Below are 14635 nucleotides of genomic sequence, written 5' to 3'. Positions count from 1 at the left end.
CTTAAAACAGTTTTGAATACAGCTGCCAAATTTCAATCTAGAAACAAAACCAAGCTGATGTAGCTACGCTACAGAGTGACTTAAATTCAATAATCCATTTCACTGATGACAGCTTTACTGGGAGTAAAGAAAATATGACTTCATTTTCTTACACTAGAAGGAAGAGTTTGAAGAGTCTCTCCCTCCCTGCCCCACCCCATACACACACACACACACACACACACACACACACAAACACACACACAAATTTTGCCCTTGTGGCATATATCACTAGGGTGAAGTCAAGATCTCAAAGTCTTCCTGTCCCCAAACTCTTGAGTCAGCAAAGAAACCTGTATCTGCACATTATCTGGCACAAAGTGCTCGAACCATTTAATATTTGGGGGAAAAAAAAAAAATTAAGGCCATTCTCCATATTTATATGATGTATTAAGTTTATAAGATTTTCTAATATAAGGAACCCTGGAAGATCACAGACTCCATCTCTTTGCACCTGAAGAGGCCAATTTGCTCTCTCGGACTACAAACTTCCAAATTATTCTCAAACTCTTCACTGGTACTATTCTTTTCAAAGTAACAAGCTAACAAATGACACTACTCAGGTAACAAAGTGGGATATTTTTAAAGGTTTTTCTTGCACCTGTAGGGTTTTTTCCCTAGTTAAAATTGTTTTAAACCTAAGCATATGATCGCACAGCTCTTTCCACCAATATCAACTATCATTTATAGCAATTTTAGACCTTCAGATTTTGATAAACAAATATTTCCCCTCAAAGTAAAATTTGGTTTTAGATTTCACTTAAACAGAAGAGCAAAGAGCATTTACACTAATAGTCTCCCCCCTCCCCTTTTCTTGCATGTTAAAACCTTTTCTTCCCCTTCCCCAAGCTTTCTCCTCTTTTGTACTCAAGTTCTCAAATGCACAAGATGGAGGAACAATACCACAATACAACTGAGGCTTCCTGCCTACTAGTCAGTCATTATTCTCAAGACTTGAGAACTTTGAAAACACCGCTTGGGTTGCTTTGAAATTCCCTCTTTCAGATTTTTTCCCTCCTTCATGGGACATCTATTTAAAAGAATGACTTCAAAAATGTCTTGCTGCACCCAATCAAAAAGCTCTCAGCAAACTAAAAATGACAAATACCAATCCAAAGAAAAAAAAGCATATTTCTGGCAAAGATTTAAGAATAGTATTTTTCTCATATGTGTATTAATCCTATTTCTGAAAGATTTCACATTTATATGGAAGCATCTTAAAGATTAGCTTACCAATGTGTTCTTTCAAATAATACCATATAGAAATCTAAAGATCTCAAACTACACTGTGCTGAACAGAAAAGGGTTACCTTAATTATTACTGACAAAGAAAAGGTCACACGAAAATGAAGTAATTTTATTTTTTTAAGTTTTCAGAGGCAGAAAAAAATTACCAGCAGCAGTCACCTGGAAACCTGGGGGATTTCCCATTTCCTCCCACCACACTTTGATCATGGCAGTAGTACTCACTAATAAACTTTTTTGGTTGTTGAGATAAACTAATGGAGTTACTCTAGACAGAGACATGGGGGGAGTATGGGGGACAAATTATCTGCTCAGCTCACCAAGGGTTCCTTCCTTTTTAAAGGCAAAAGCATTAAAAATGAAGGTGAGACAACAAACACACACGGGCTCACACAACAGCTTCCCAACTTTTACAATACACAGTGTGCCATAAACAACAAACAAAAATCTTTCCAGCATCTCTAACAAAAATATAAAGACCAATTTATTTCAAATTATTTATTTCAATTTATTTAGTCAATAAAGCGAATCCCAGTACAACAAAATAATTTAGCCAGTCCCCTGGAGTTTGTTATAATGGGATTTAACCTGTACACTCAACATTCAATTAACCATGAGGCTTATCCTAATTGAGGATTATGCTGACTTCTGCAGTCCTTCCCCCATCTATCCATCTACCACTCCTACTCAGCTGCCACAGCCACCAAAAGCAAAGCCCCAGGGAGCACTAGATTACCTATTACTATGGGCTACCAGGGCCAAAATTCTCTCTTCATCCTGTGCATGATGAAAAGGTTAAATTTAGCAATCTAGTCAGCCTACTTTCCAAAAAGTAGAGTTTCAGAACCCTCACCTGTAGCTCTAACTAAATTAAAATTTCAAAAGAATTCCTTCATAGGTGAACACAAAGTCACACTCTTTGGTAGAACACATCAATTAAAAATATTAACAGAAAAGAAAAAATAGGACACAGACATTCCTAATGAAAAAGAGGAAAAGGACAAACACGGAAACACTAGCTCACTATTCTTCGAAATAGGTGAAGCCTCTCTGCCAGTCAGGTCAGGCTTCTTTCCTTTGCCTCCAAGCCACAACATTTACTCCACAGGTAGTTTATTACTGCCCCCCTGTCACCTGATCTAGGCCAAAGAAACTACCAAACTGAGTTTAACCCTGACAGAGTTGGGAACTGGCAGTATGTGGTCTAAGAAGATCATCCAGTTTGGGGCTAAATCAGCCTTCTAGACACTGCAGGCCTTCCGTTCAACTCCCGCTGTGTATCTTCTGGCCATTTTCCTGTTCATTTAACAACTCTCCACCAGAAGGTAGGAAAGGGAAAGGCGATTAAACTCAAGTCAATTCCACCATTTGTTAGGAAGTTGAAAATAAGTTTAAGCTCTAGCTAAACTGCATCTTTAACTCAAAATAATCTTTTCCCAGAAACCCTGTCAGAAAACCAATGGGCCAAATGAATTTACCTAGCATTAATAAAGTGAAAGACTAAACCTCATTACAACAGAGCCCCTCCTCCACCTTAAGTGAAATGTTCATCTTGTCATCCCCTCCCCCACCCCAAAAAGCACTCATAAAATGAAAGAAGATGCCCACATTTTACTGCAGCACTCAACCTCAATGCTATGCCTGAGAATCTACAGACAGACCTATCACTTTAATGTGTTGAATTATGAGGAAAAAGAAAAGCTAACAAACATTTCCAATACTAATTTCCTGCTCCCAAAGCTTTAACCACTCAATAAAGCAAAAAAAGGAATATTCTACACCACAGAATACAGTGAATTCAAACCAAACTGGGATAGGTACTCCCTGGTTTAACCTTCAAGAAACTGCAGCTCCTCTTCAATCACGATCAGCAACTTTTTTCTAGTCCTGGCAGCATTTAAAGAGTAACAACTGTTAAACTGTGATCACTTGGCTGCCTATCATCACTAGAGGCTATATTCATTCTAAACTTGCAACAAATTAAAAGTTTTCAAAAATTGTCCACATCCTCTGGCCAAGGCTCAAAATTATATAGTCTAAAAAAAAAAAAAATGCAGAAAGAAACCCTAAAGCCATTTACTTTAACACCGGTAAGGCATAGGACAATAGTAGTTTGTGTTTTTTTATCCTATCCTATTGTCCAAACTAAAATGTTAAGTCATTCTTTTAAGAGACTTCTCAAAAACCTACTAGTCTCCAAATCAATAGGAACTTTTCTAGAATCATACTGCTAACGCTCAAAGGACCAAATTTAAAAGAAAAAATAAAACTGTTTATCTTTAATATGTCCCTGACATACCTGACACAGAAAGTTTATTTCAAATGACCAATCAAGAAGGTACTGGTACATAATCATTTCAAAAATTATTTTTTATTTACATGTCTCCTAGAAAAAGGATCGAGGGTCCTATAGAACATTCACTCTGTACTGAATGAATTCTAGCTTATTTGCGGGGTGTGGGCTTCAACGTACAGAAATAATTTCTACTTGTCAAAAAAAGCACAGAATATTCACTTTCAAAATGTGTATTTAATAGAGTCATTAATCCCCTAGTCTTTAATATCATTTTTCTAATGAACTGTTAGTGTTGGTAAATTTAAAACTACCATCCTAAAACTTTTTTTTAATCTTGTTAATTATGCTAGGGTTGTTATGCATTTTCAACGCTTCTGGAGTGAAAGAATATTTTAAGGTAGACATATTTCCGATAACTGCTCTACAAATGCAGCTTCCCACTTAGTCCATAATGCTCACGTCCAAAACGTTCTTCTATGTACCAGAAGCTGGCATATGCCTTTTTAAAAATGCTAATTGGACAATTAAGTCATTTCTATCGATACATAAAATTCCCCTATAATTTGGGATCGCTGGCAATCTAGATTACTGCTCATTTAAATGCAGAACCTGAAGCAACCTCCAGTGACAGAAGCTAGTGTTCAGTATCATTTTACATGTTACAAACGGAGGCTTCATCTTACATACAAACAATGAACCCTGGCAGGATTCTTCACCCTGAAGACCCACAGATTGTTATTTCCTTAAGGGTGTTAATAGATAAGGCAACACAAACAGTAAGTTTGGAAGAGCTTCTCTAGTGGTCAACAACAATTGTTGAAGATAGTAAAAAGGAAACTGTATTCCCACCCATTTTTCCCTTTCTTTGGTTCATTTTCTTTCCCTGCTTTTGCTATCCAACGGGAGTGTGTTTCAAATGAAAATTCTCAAAATAATTATTCCAAACACCAAGAATACTCCAGAAACCAGTAAGAGGTGTTGCCTCCTGGAAATGGGAACTGGAGGGTTTAGATTAGGAGAGAGGCTCATTTTCAATGTTTTTGTACCCTCCCAGTAGTCCCGAGACCAGTTATATGGGGCATAACCTATACTAAGCAAACAAGCAACAACTGAATATGTTTTCAAGAAAGCACCTTTCACAAAACTTACAGATTTCTATTTAACATTTTGGTTTAGGCGGCAATCACAAGACTTAAGTTTTTTTGTTTCTTCCATCATCCTCTAAACAACCTGCTGCAACAAATACTGAAGCGTTTTTGCAGCCAGGGACCAGTAAGGCGGATCTGAGCCCAGGCTTCTGAACCGAGGAGATGCCGCAATCTCACTCAATACTACTAGCACTCTCACTCATCTCACTCAACTCCATTTCAAACCATTGCAGCAAGACAGCTGGTACTCGCCTTCCTGTTTCTTTACGGTACAGGCTTAATAACAAAAACAGGTTGGCTTTGAAGCGCTGCTGCTCACAACGATCAAGAAGGAAGTCTTCATATTCGGGAGGGGGAAAAAAGTTTCTACTTCAGGAGAATTTCAGACCTTTCCCTGTCTTTCCATTTGAAAAGCCCGAACTCCTCCTGCTTGTGAGATTTCGAGACGATGCTCTCTGCCTCTCACAACTGCTCTTTTGGTGAACTTTTCCACCCTGAGTGCCCTCAAACTGCCTAGGAAGCAACTAAGCCCTCCCAACTACTCGTGGATTGCTTTTCTAAAGCATGTGCAAAACCAACAGTTTCTCTAAACCATCACAAATTGAGTCAATGTACGTAGGAAGATAAGAGATGGAAAAGGGGGGAGGGGGTGGGAGAGTAATGATAAAGACAGCCCAGCCCCAAATTTAATTCACTAACTTCCACTTGCCATTTCCCAGCCTTCACACCAGAGGTAGCAAAAATGCTTTTACTGAGAAAAACTGCTGAGAATCTATCCGTGCCCAAAATGGAAATCCCACAGATAATCTGGGTTAAAAATACTTAAAACGCCCCAAGTGCAGGAGGAAACACGGCAGCAAAATCCCAGCCGCTTCTCGGTACCACTCGGAGGCTGGGCTGGGGCTGAGTGGGGAGCAGTGCGGCTTCCCCCCGCCCTCTACTTCTTTGAAGAACCGAGAGACACGGAGGCGGCGGGAGGTGGGGGTCGTGGGGAGCTTTCAGAAGCACCCCGAGGGCTGCAAGAGGGTAAAACTTCAGGGACAGGAGGAAAAAGTGGACCCCCGCGGTCTCCCCCAAACTCCTCGGAGTGACCCCCTCGGCGCGAGGACCCCCCCCGCAGCCTCAAGCTAGCTGCCGCCCAGCTTCGACACCCCTCCCGCGACCGCGGGCCCCCCAGAGGCTGCGGGAGAGCGGCGCGGCCCCGACACCCCGAAAGTGTCCCCGCGCGCCCCTCGCGCAGCGCGCCCCTCAGCGCCTCCGCGGAGCCGGAGCCGCGAGCTCGCCGCAGCCCGGGGGGACTCGCCCTCCTTCCCCCGCCTCGCCCTCCACCCGCTCGCCCGCCGCCGCTCTTCCTTTATCTCCACTCACCGCCCGCCGCCATTTTCCTCGCAACTCAGCTTTAAATCGGAAACTCGCCGCTCCTCAGCCAGCAGCCGCCGCCGCCGCCGCCGCCGCTACCGACTCAGCCGCCGCGGCCGCCGCCGTCGCTGTGAAGGGGCTGAGGCGGCCGCCGCCGGGAGCCGCGGCGCGGAGGCCGACGGGACATGTAGTCCTGCGGCCACGCCCAGCACTACCGGTCCCAGGGGGCCTTGCGCGGCCCCGGGCGCTGGGTGGTCCCGCCCGGTCTGGCTTCCGCGGCGCGAGGGCGTGGCCGCGTGGACGTCAGGGCCTCTGTCTCTGACTTACCGCCTGGGAGCTGCCCCGGACCCCGGGAGTACGGAGTGCAACCCTAGCCTGGCCCTTAATTTTTTTCATACTTGTTTTCGTCCAGTAATAAATAACATTTATGGAGCGTTTATTGTATGCCAGGCATTGATCCTCAAAACAAGCATCCCTTAGGGACCACTCTTAGCCTGTGTTCAAAGGAGCAGACAGGCGCAAGGTGGGAAGGCACAGGGCTGTTCATTAGATGATAAAGTCACTGGATGAAAGGTTATTGGGCAATAGCACATTTACTGTATATTCAGTCCCAAAGTATCATCCCACGGAGTACTCATCACCTGCAAAACGGAGGAGCTTGCTTTGCACTGGGGCCATCTGGCAGACAGCACCTTAACCAAGCTATCAAGTCAATCACTCTCACATGGCATCACCAATAATGGACCAAATCGACGTATATGTTTTTTGATATGATGCAATAGGAAAAACATAACGCCCCCTCCGTAGTATTTTTGCCAAAAAATGCTAACCTGAATATAACTAAAAACAAAAAGCAAGCAAATACAGAATGTGGGGCTTGCTACAAAATACCAAGCCTGGACTCAAAAATACCACAGCATGAAAGATAAAAACCAAAGGCAAACGGTGGACCTTGACTGGATCCAGGTTTTGTTTATTGTAAAAAGGACCTTGGAGGAAATTTTAATACAGACTATATAATAGATAATAATACTGAACCAGTATTAAATACGTTGAGGGACTTCCCTGGCAGTCCAGTGGTTAAGACTTTGCCCTCCAATGCAGGGGGTACAGGTTCGATCCCTGGTCAGGGAGTTAAGATTCCACACGCCTTGCAGCCAAAAAAAAAACAAAACGTAAACAGTATTGAAACAAATTCAACAAAGACGTTAAAAACGGTCCACGGCAAAAAATAAAAATAAAACATGTTTTGAGCATGGAGATCCAACCAGTCCATTCTGAAGGAGATCAGTCCTGGGCTTTCTTTGGAAGGAATGATGCTAAAGCTGAAACTCCAGTACTTTGGCCACCTCATGTGAAGAGTTGACTCATTGGAAAAGACTCTGATGCTGGGAGGGATTAGGGGCAGGAGGAGAAGGGGATGACAGAGGATGAGATGGTTGGATGGCATCACTGACTCGATGGACGTGAGTCTGAACTCCGAGAGTTGGTGATGGACAGGGAGGCCTGGCATGCTTCGATTCATGGGGTTGCAAAGAGTCGGACACGACTGAGCGACTGAACTGAATTGAACTGAGGATAAAAGGCAATGGCAACCCATTCCAATACTGTTGCCTGGAAAATCCCATGGATGAAGGAGCCTGGTAGGCTGCAGTCCATGGGGCTGCTAAAAGTCAGGCACGACTGAGTGACTTCACAACTTCACTTTCACTTTTCACTGTCATGCATTGGAGAAGGAAATGGCAACCCACTCCATATTCTTGCCTGGAGAATCCCAGGGACAGAGGAGCCTGGTGGGCTGCCATCTATGGGGTCTCACAGAGTTGGACACGACTGAAGTGACTTAGCAGCAGCAGAATGAAATAAGTAACCACTTGGCTAGCTCCACCATCACCATTTGCCACCTGGACTATTCCTGGAGCCTTCTCACTCTTCTGCCTGCTTCCATACACCACCGTTTGCATCGTGGTCTATTGCAGGAGCCTTCTCATTGTTCTCCCTGCGTCCATTCTACTCTTTCCCCTGGAGTCTCTTCTCAATACAACAGCCAGAGGGATCCTGGTTAAAAAAACTAAGTCACTTGAGGTTTGTCTTCCAAACTCTTTGCAGTCACCTGCAAAGCCCCATAAAACCTGACTCTGCCCTCCCCACCCCTTTCTAAGCTCATCACCCACTTCTCATCCACTCGTTACTGTAGTTCAGGAATACTGGACTCTTTGGGGTCCATCCAACATACCTAGCACACTCTGGCCTCAAAGGTCTTGCATTTGCTATTCCTTGGGCTTCTCTGGTCTCAGATGGTAAAGAATCCACTTGCAATGCAGGAGACCTGGGTTCAATGCCTGGGTCAGGAAGATCCCTTGGAGAAGGGGAGGTTACCCACTCTAGTAGTCTTGCCTGGACAATTTCATGGACAGAGGATCCTGGCAGACTATAGTCCATGGGGTCACAAAGAGTCAGACACGACTGAGCAAGTAACACTAACACTGCCTCGTTCACTTTTTTCCAGAAAATCCAAATCACTCACTCTCTCAGTTCCCCCACAGTCATTGTTCGAATGTCAGTGCTTCAGGGAGGCCTTCCCTGTTTTCTCTATTTTAAGTTCCCACCCACTTCAATCCCAGATTTCCCTACTCCTCTTCCTTGCTTCATTTCTCTCTGCAACACTTTCTGTCATCAGAAACACCATGGAATTTTGTTTGGTTTTAATGCTAATTATATCTTTTCCCCACTAGACTGAAAGCTCCATGAAGGTAGAGTTTTTGGGTCTTTTGTTCTCTGACATATTCTCTCAGCACTCACAACAGAGCTTAGCAATAGTATAGCGTGCTGCAATCCATGGGGTCACAAAGAGTCAGACACGACTGAGCCACTGATCTGAACTGAATACTTACTGCATAGATGCATTCACCCCCTCATCAAGCATCAGATACCAAGTCCCATGTTACATGTTAAGATTCCAGAGATGAAATAAGACAACCCTGGGTGACCTTTCACCTGCACAACTGCAGCCAGCTGCTCTCCTTGCCTGTCATTAGTCATCCTATAAGCCACTCCTCAGGCTTCCCAGGTAGCTCAGCTGCAAAGAATCCACCTGCCCTTATAGGAGACACAGGAGATACAGGGTTGAGCCCTGGATCAGGAAGATCCCCTGGAGGGAAAAATGCCAACCCATTTCAGTATTCTTGCCGGGATAATTCCATGGAGAGAAGAGCCTGGTGGGCTACAGCCTATCAGGTTGCAAAGAGTCAGACATGACTGAGCAACTGAACACACACAAGCCATTCCCCACTCAGTCGCTAGAGGGGTCTTTGAAAAAACATATTTTAAGTTATGTCACTTCCAACCTGAACATGTTACAGTGGTGAAACTGCACAACAGACTGGGACTCAAACCCAGCCTGAACCCACTGTCTTTTCATTGAGATCACACACCTGGTCTCAGGATTTAATGACGCACAGGCTGTTTTTGTTGTCATTGTCTTTTTTTTTTTTTTTTTCAACTTATTTGGCTGCACTGGATCTTCTTAGTTGTGGCACCTCCGTCTTCCTTGATGCATGTGGGATCTAGTTTCCTGACCAGGGTTCAAACTCAGGACCCTTGCATCAGGAGTGTGGAGTCTTAGCGATTGAATCACATAAAAGTCCCGAAGCTCCAGTTCTTTATGTCTCGTCACAGAAAGAATATAGTGAGAGACAAAGTGATAGGTGAGAAGTGGATTTCTTTAGAAAGAAATACACTCCACAGAGTATGGGCCATCTCACGAGAAAAGAGACCCTGAAATACAGGATGATTAGTTTTTATGGGCTGGGTAATTTCATAGGCTAATGAGTGGGAGGATTAGTCCAACTATTTCAGGAAAGGGGTGGAGTTTTCAAGGAATTGGGCCACTGTCCACTTTTTAGGCCTTTTATGGTTAGCCTCAGAAATATCATGGTGCTGGTAGATGTGGCATTTAGCATGCAAAAGTGTTAGAATGAGCATATGATGAGGCTCAGTGTATACTGGAAGTCAAATCTTCTGCCATCTTGTACCTAGTTGGTTCTAATCAATTTTTGTCCTGTCCTATGGCTGTAATTCTTTTGAAGGATATGCTCTGCCGTCTTCCCTCCTGTTTCACTGTCTCTGCCCTGCCCTGCCTTCATACAAGGCAATGAGACCCTCAGCCCCAGGTCAGCAGGGATAAGTGTGACAGGTGCTACCAGAACATCTGCCTGCCTCAAGAAGATTGGCAACTTCCGTTTCCTTCCTCTTGGAACCTAGCTGCCATGCTGTGGGAAGCCAAGCCACATATAGAAGCCAAGGGAAAGAAAACTAAAGCACTCCAGTCAACAGCTCCAGCAAAAGACCCAGGCAAAAGCCACGTGAGTCAGCCTTCTTGCACATTCCAGTCCCTACAGCCCCCATCAACAAGATCTGGAAAAGAAAAATCACCCACTGAGCCCCATCAACCTACGATATCATGCTGCTGCTAAGTTGCTTCAGCCATGCCCGACTTTGTGCGACCCCATAGATGGCAGCTCACCAGGCTCCCCCTGTCCCTGGGATTCTCCAGGCAAGAACACTGGATTGGGTTGCCATTTACTTCTCCAATGCATGAAAGTGAAAAGTGAAAGTGAAGTCTCTCAGTCGTGTCTGACTCTTAGCGACTCCATGGACTGCAGCCCACCAGGCTTCTCCGTCCATGGGATTTTGCAGGCAAGAGTACTGGAGTGGGCTGCCATTGCCTTCTCCGACAATATCATGACAGATAATAAAATGGTTGTTCTTTAAGCCACTAAAGTTTCCAGTGGTTTATTATACAACAACGATAACTCAAATAGTCTACATGTGTGGACTTTTGTTGAATCGTGCTTGAGAACTTTCACTAGGCAAGAAGAGTAGTCTCAAATTCTGAAATTACTCCAATAAAATTGTTTGGCCTGGCGGACACAAAAGCATAAATTTGGTGCAAATGGGATTAGAATGTCATGTAGCTAAAGACCTCCAAAAATTAAGAGACTCTCCTTATGACATGTCTGATTACACAAAGCCTCTCCTGCATGCTCCCAGGGTGGGGGCTCACTTCCTCAAGGGCAGCTATGCCAGGGTTCTTGGGTGGCCAGCAACAACTACAGACTCTGGAAGGTAGTAAAATGATATACAAGAACTCACAGAATCAAAGCAACAACTGGAGCATCAGGCCCAGAAATGTCAAAAGCTAGGGGAAACAAAGATCCTGAACATCTTATCTGTGACCAGCAGTAAATCTAGAGAAGATCAATCATTTTATCTCATCTTCTTATCACCCTGTTCTGAGATTCAAATTCAAAAAAGAGAAAGTTGGACTTCTCTGGTGTTCCAGTGGTTAAGAATCGACCTGCCGATGCAGGAGACCCAGGTTCCATCCCTGGTGTCATTCCATATGCCTCAGGATAGCCGAGCCCACGCACCATAACTGCTGAGATGGCTTGTCACAACTACTGAAGCTTGTATGCCCGAGAGCCCACACTATGCCACAGAAGAGGCCACCGCAATGAGAAGCCTGCAAACCGCAACCAAGAGTTAGCTCACCACAACCAGAGAAGGTCCTCGAGCAGCAGTGAAGACCCAACGTGGCAAAAAATAAATAAATAATTTTTTTTTTAAAAGAGGAATTTGTTCAACTGGTCTACGTTCAATTGGGTCACGTGTTGAATATGCAAGTAACACACTACCAGGGTGATGAGTCGCCTCCTACAAGTTATTCTCAAATGATTCAAATAGGGGACACACACACACACATACAAATGCACACACATACACACACACACATACACACACACACTCACACACACACACATACACACACTCACACACACACACATACACACACATGCACACACATACACACACATACACAAACACATGCACACACATACACACACACATACACACACACACACACATACACACACACACAAATGCACACACAGTGCACATAAGCAAATGAAACAAAATTTTATCAATTAGTAAATCTAGTTTCAGAGGTACATAGGTACTTATTCATTATTCTTGCAAGTTTTCTGTAGACTTGAAATTTTCCAAAATAAAAATAACAGGTTTGAATGTTGGGTGGGGGTGAGGGGGAGTAGGTGGAACTTATAGCAGAAAAAATGATAGTACTAGCCAGCACTCGGAGAAGGCAATGGCACCCCACTCCAGTATTCTTGCCTGGAAAATCCCATGGACAGAGGAGCCTGGTGGGCTGCAGTCCATGGGGTCGAGACAAGTCAGACACGGGACATGACTGAGCGACTTCACTTTAACTTTTCACTTTCATGCGTTAGAGAAGGAAATGGCAACCCACTCCAGTGTTCTTGCCTGGAGAATCCCAGGGACGGGGGAGCCTGGTGGGCTGCTGTCTATGAGGTCGCAGAGTCAGACACGACCGAAGCGACTTAGCAGTAGCAACAGCAGCAGCAGCTCTCATAGAAGCCCTATACTTACCAGGCACTATTCAAAGTCCTTTAAATATATTAGTTCATTTAACCCTCACAGTAACCCTAAGCAATGGGTCTTTCATTATTTCCATTTTACAGATGAGTTAAGGGGGGCATTGAACAAAGGAAGCGATTTGCCCAACGGTATGGCACTCAATGTTAGAGTGAGAATATAAATCAGGGCTTACAAGCTCATACTCTTAACTATTATGCTCTACTGCCTCACCAGAGATGCAAAAACAATAATGACATTTAATTGCCAAACGGAACTTGTCTCGAGGTAGACAGTTTCAGAGTGTGTTCAAGGACCAAGATCATCACAGTCCTTCTGCTCCACCACCTTCGGTGTTTTGGCTTTCTGCCCTGAGTTTATAGCCTCATTGGTACATGATGGCTGCCATACCTGATGCATCACGTCACTCACCATCAAGTCCAAATGCAGGAAGCAGAAGAGTGAAAAAGTGTCGAGAGAAACATTATATCTCTTATTCTTTTCCGATATAAAACTCTTTCCCAAAATCACTCCCTTCCCACTCAGTGCTCCCCACTTCCCAAACAAACGTCCCTTCCCCTCTCATTACAGTGGAGATATGGGTCACAGGGGCACCCTCACTGCAAGGAACTCTGGCAACCCCAGCACTTACTACTTCAGTCACAGTAAGTGGACGAGTGAACGCTTCGCAGGTGTCTGGTCCAGCCCAGAGCCTCTGCTTCTGTCCTTGCCTTTTCTCACAGTCCCTCTATCACTGTGTAACCATACAGCCTAGTGGTTAAGAGTGTGGGCTTTAGTACTCACTGCCTGAATTGCTCAGCTGGTTCTGCTACTTATAAATCTGTATGCTAATGACCGGTTCCTCAGACTGTCTGTGCCTCCGCTTCCTAAAATGGGAACCACAATGATAATAATAATATCTATTTCACAGGGCTATTATGAGGATTACATAAAACAATACAGTAAAAGCCCAAAGAACAGTGTCAAACACAGAGCACACCCTCAATAAACGTTAATAATGATTCTGGGTGGCAGTTCCAAAGTCAGGTCTTGCAGGGATTAATATCCAAAGGTTAGGAACAATTTCCTCCTTTTCCCCCCATTTTGCCTCATTATAGTTATTACAGTCTGAAATTTCCCTGCAAGTGAAAATAGATTGCTCGGGTGGATACCTAACCCTGTACATGTCTAAAACTCTGTTTCGAAATACTTAATCTGAAAATGAGCTGGCATTGGCCCAGGCCCATGCCCAGACTGTACTCTGAACCATTCCACTATCCAGGTGGGACACACAGCTGAGGGGGAGCAGCAGAAAGACAGAAGGGATTTAGAGTCAGTGAACATTTTGTTTTGCTCAAAGTGGGAGAACAATGCTGCAAATAACCACATTTAAGGCAAATTTCTGGTAGTAAAGAGTTGCCCAAGACTTTCAATCCAGAGGAAACGTATTCATGCCTCTTGCTTTTCACCAAGATCAGGGTGGCAACCTGTGATATCTATGCCAGAGACGGCACATGAGCCCGTTGAAATTGGCACCGGGACTGGCTGCAGCAGACTTTCCCTCCCCACAACTTGCAAAAGACTTTCCACAGCTGGAAGAATTTTAAGCCCAGCTCATTTCTGGCTTTTTTCCTTTCTGAGATTTATTTTTCTTTCATTTTTTTATTTTGTAGTTTGGTTGTTTGTTTTTAAATCTTTTTTGGCATCATGTGGGATCTTGGTTCCCCAACCAGGGATTGAACCCTCACCCCTTGCATTGGAAGTGCAAAGTCTTAACCACCAGACCACCAGGGAAGACCCTGAGATTTACTTCTTAAATGCATTTGCTACCCTATGCTTAAAAAAACATGTTCTAAGTGTTGGCAAAGATGAAAGGATAAAGAGAAATTAGAACTTGTATACACTGCTGGTGGGTCTATAAAATGGTGCAGCTATTTTGGAAAACAGTCTGGAGGCTCTTCAAAATGTGAAACACAGAGTTGCTGCATGACCCAGGAATTCCATTCCTGGGTTTATATCCAAGAAGATTTCAAACACATGTCCACACAAACACTTACACAGAAATCTTCAGAGCAACATTATTCATACTGGCCAA

The 14635-nt window shown here is 44.0% G+C and overlaps 1 protein-coding gene across 11 annotated transcripts in view; it reads right to left on the bottom strand.

Moving 5' to 3' along the window:
- The window catches only part of NCOA3 (nuclear receptor coactivator 3), a 119098-nt gene extending 112831 nt beyond the window's left edge, over window positions 1-6267 (bottom strand). For all 11 annotated transcript variants that reach the window (XM_059893070.1, XM_025001291.2, XM_025001296.2 and 8 more), the window contains exon 1: window positions 6097-6267. The gene's annotated coding sequence lies outside the window, so the exon portion shown is untranslated. The remainder of the gene's footprint in view (window positions 1-6096) is intronic.
- Between the last annotated feature and the right edge of the window lie 8368 nt (window positions 6268-14635).

This window comes from Bos taurus, chromosome 13 (assembly GCF_002263795.3).
Source record: "Bos taurus isolate L1 Dominette 01449 registration number 42190680 breed Hereford chromosome 13, ARS-UCD2.0, whole genome shotgun sequence".
In the NCBI taxonomy this organism is placed as follows: domain Eukaryota; kingdom Metazoa; phylum Chordata; class Mammalia; order Artiodactyla; family Bovidae; genus Bos; species Bos taurus.
This window is presented reverse-complemented; position numbering and strand designations above follow the sequence as displayed.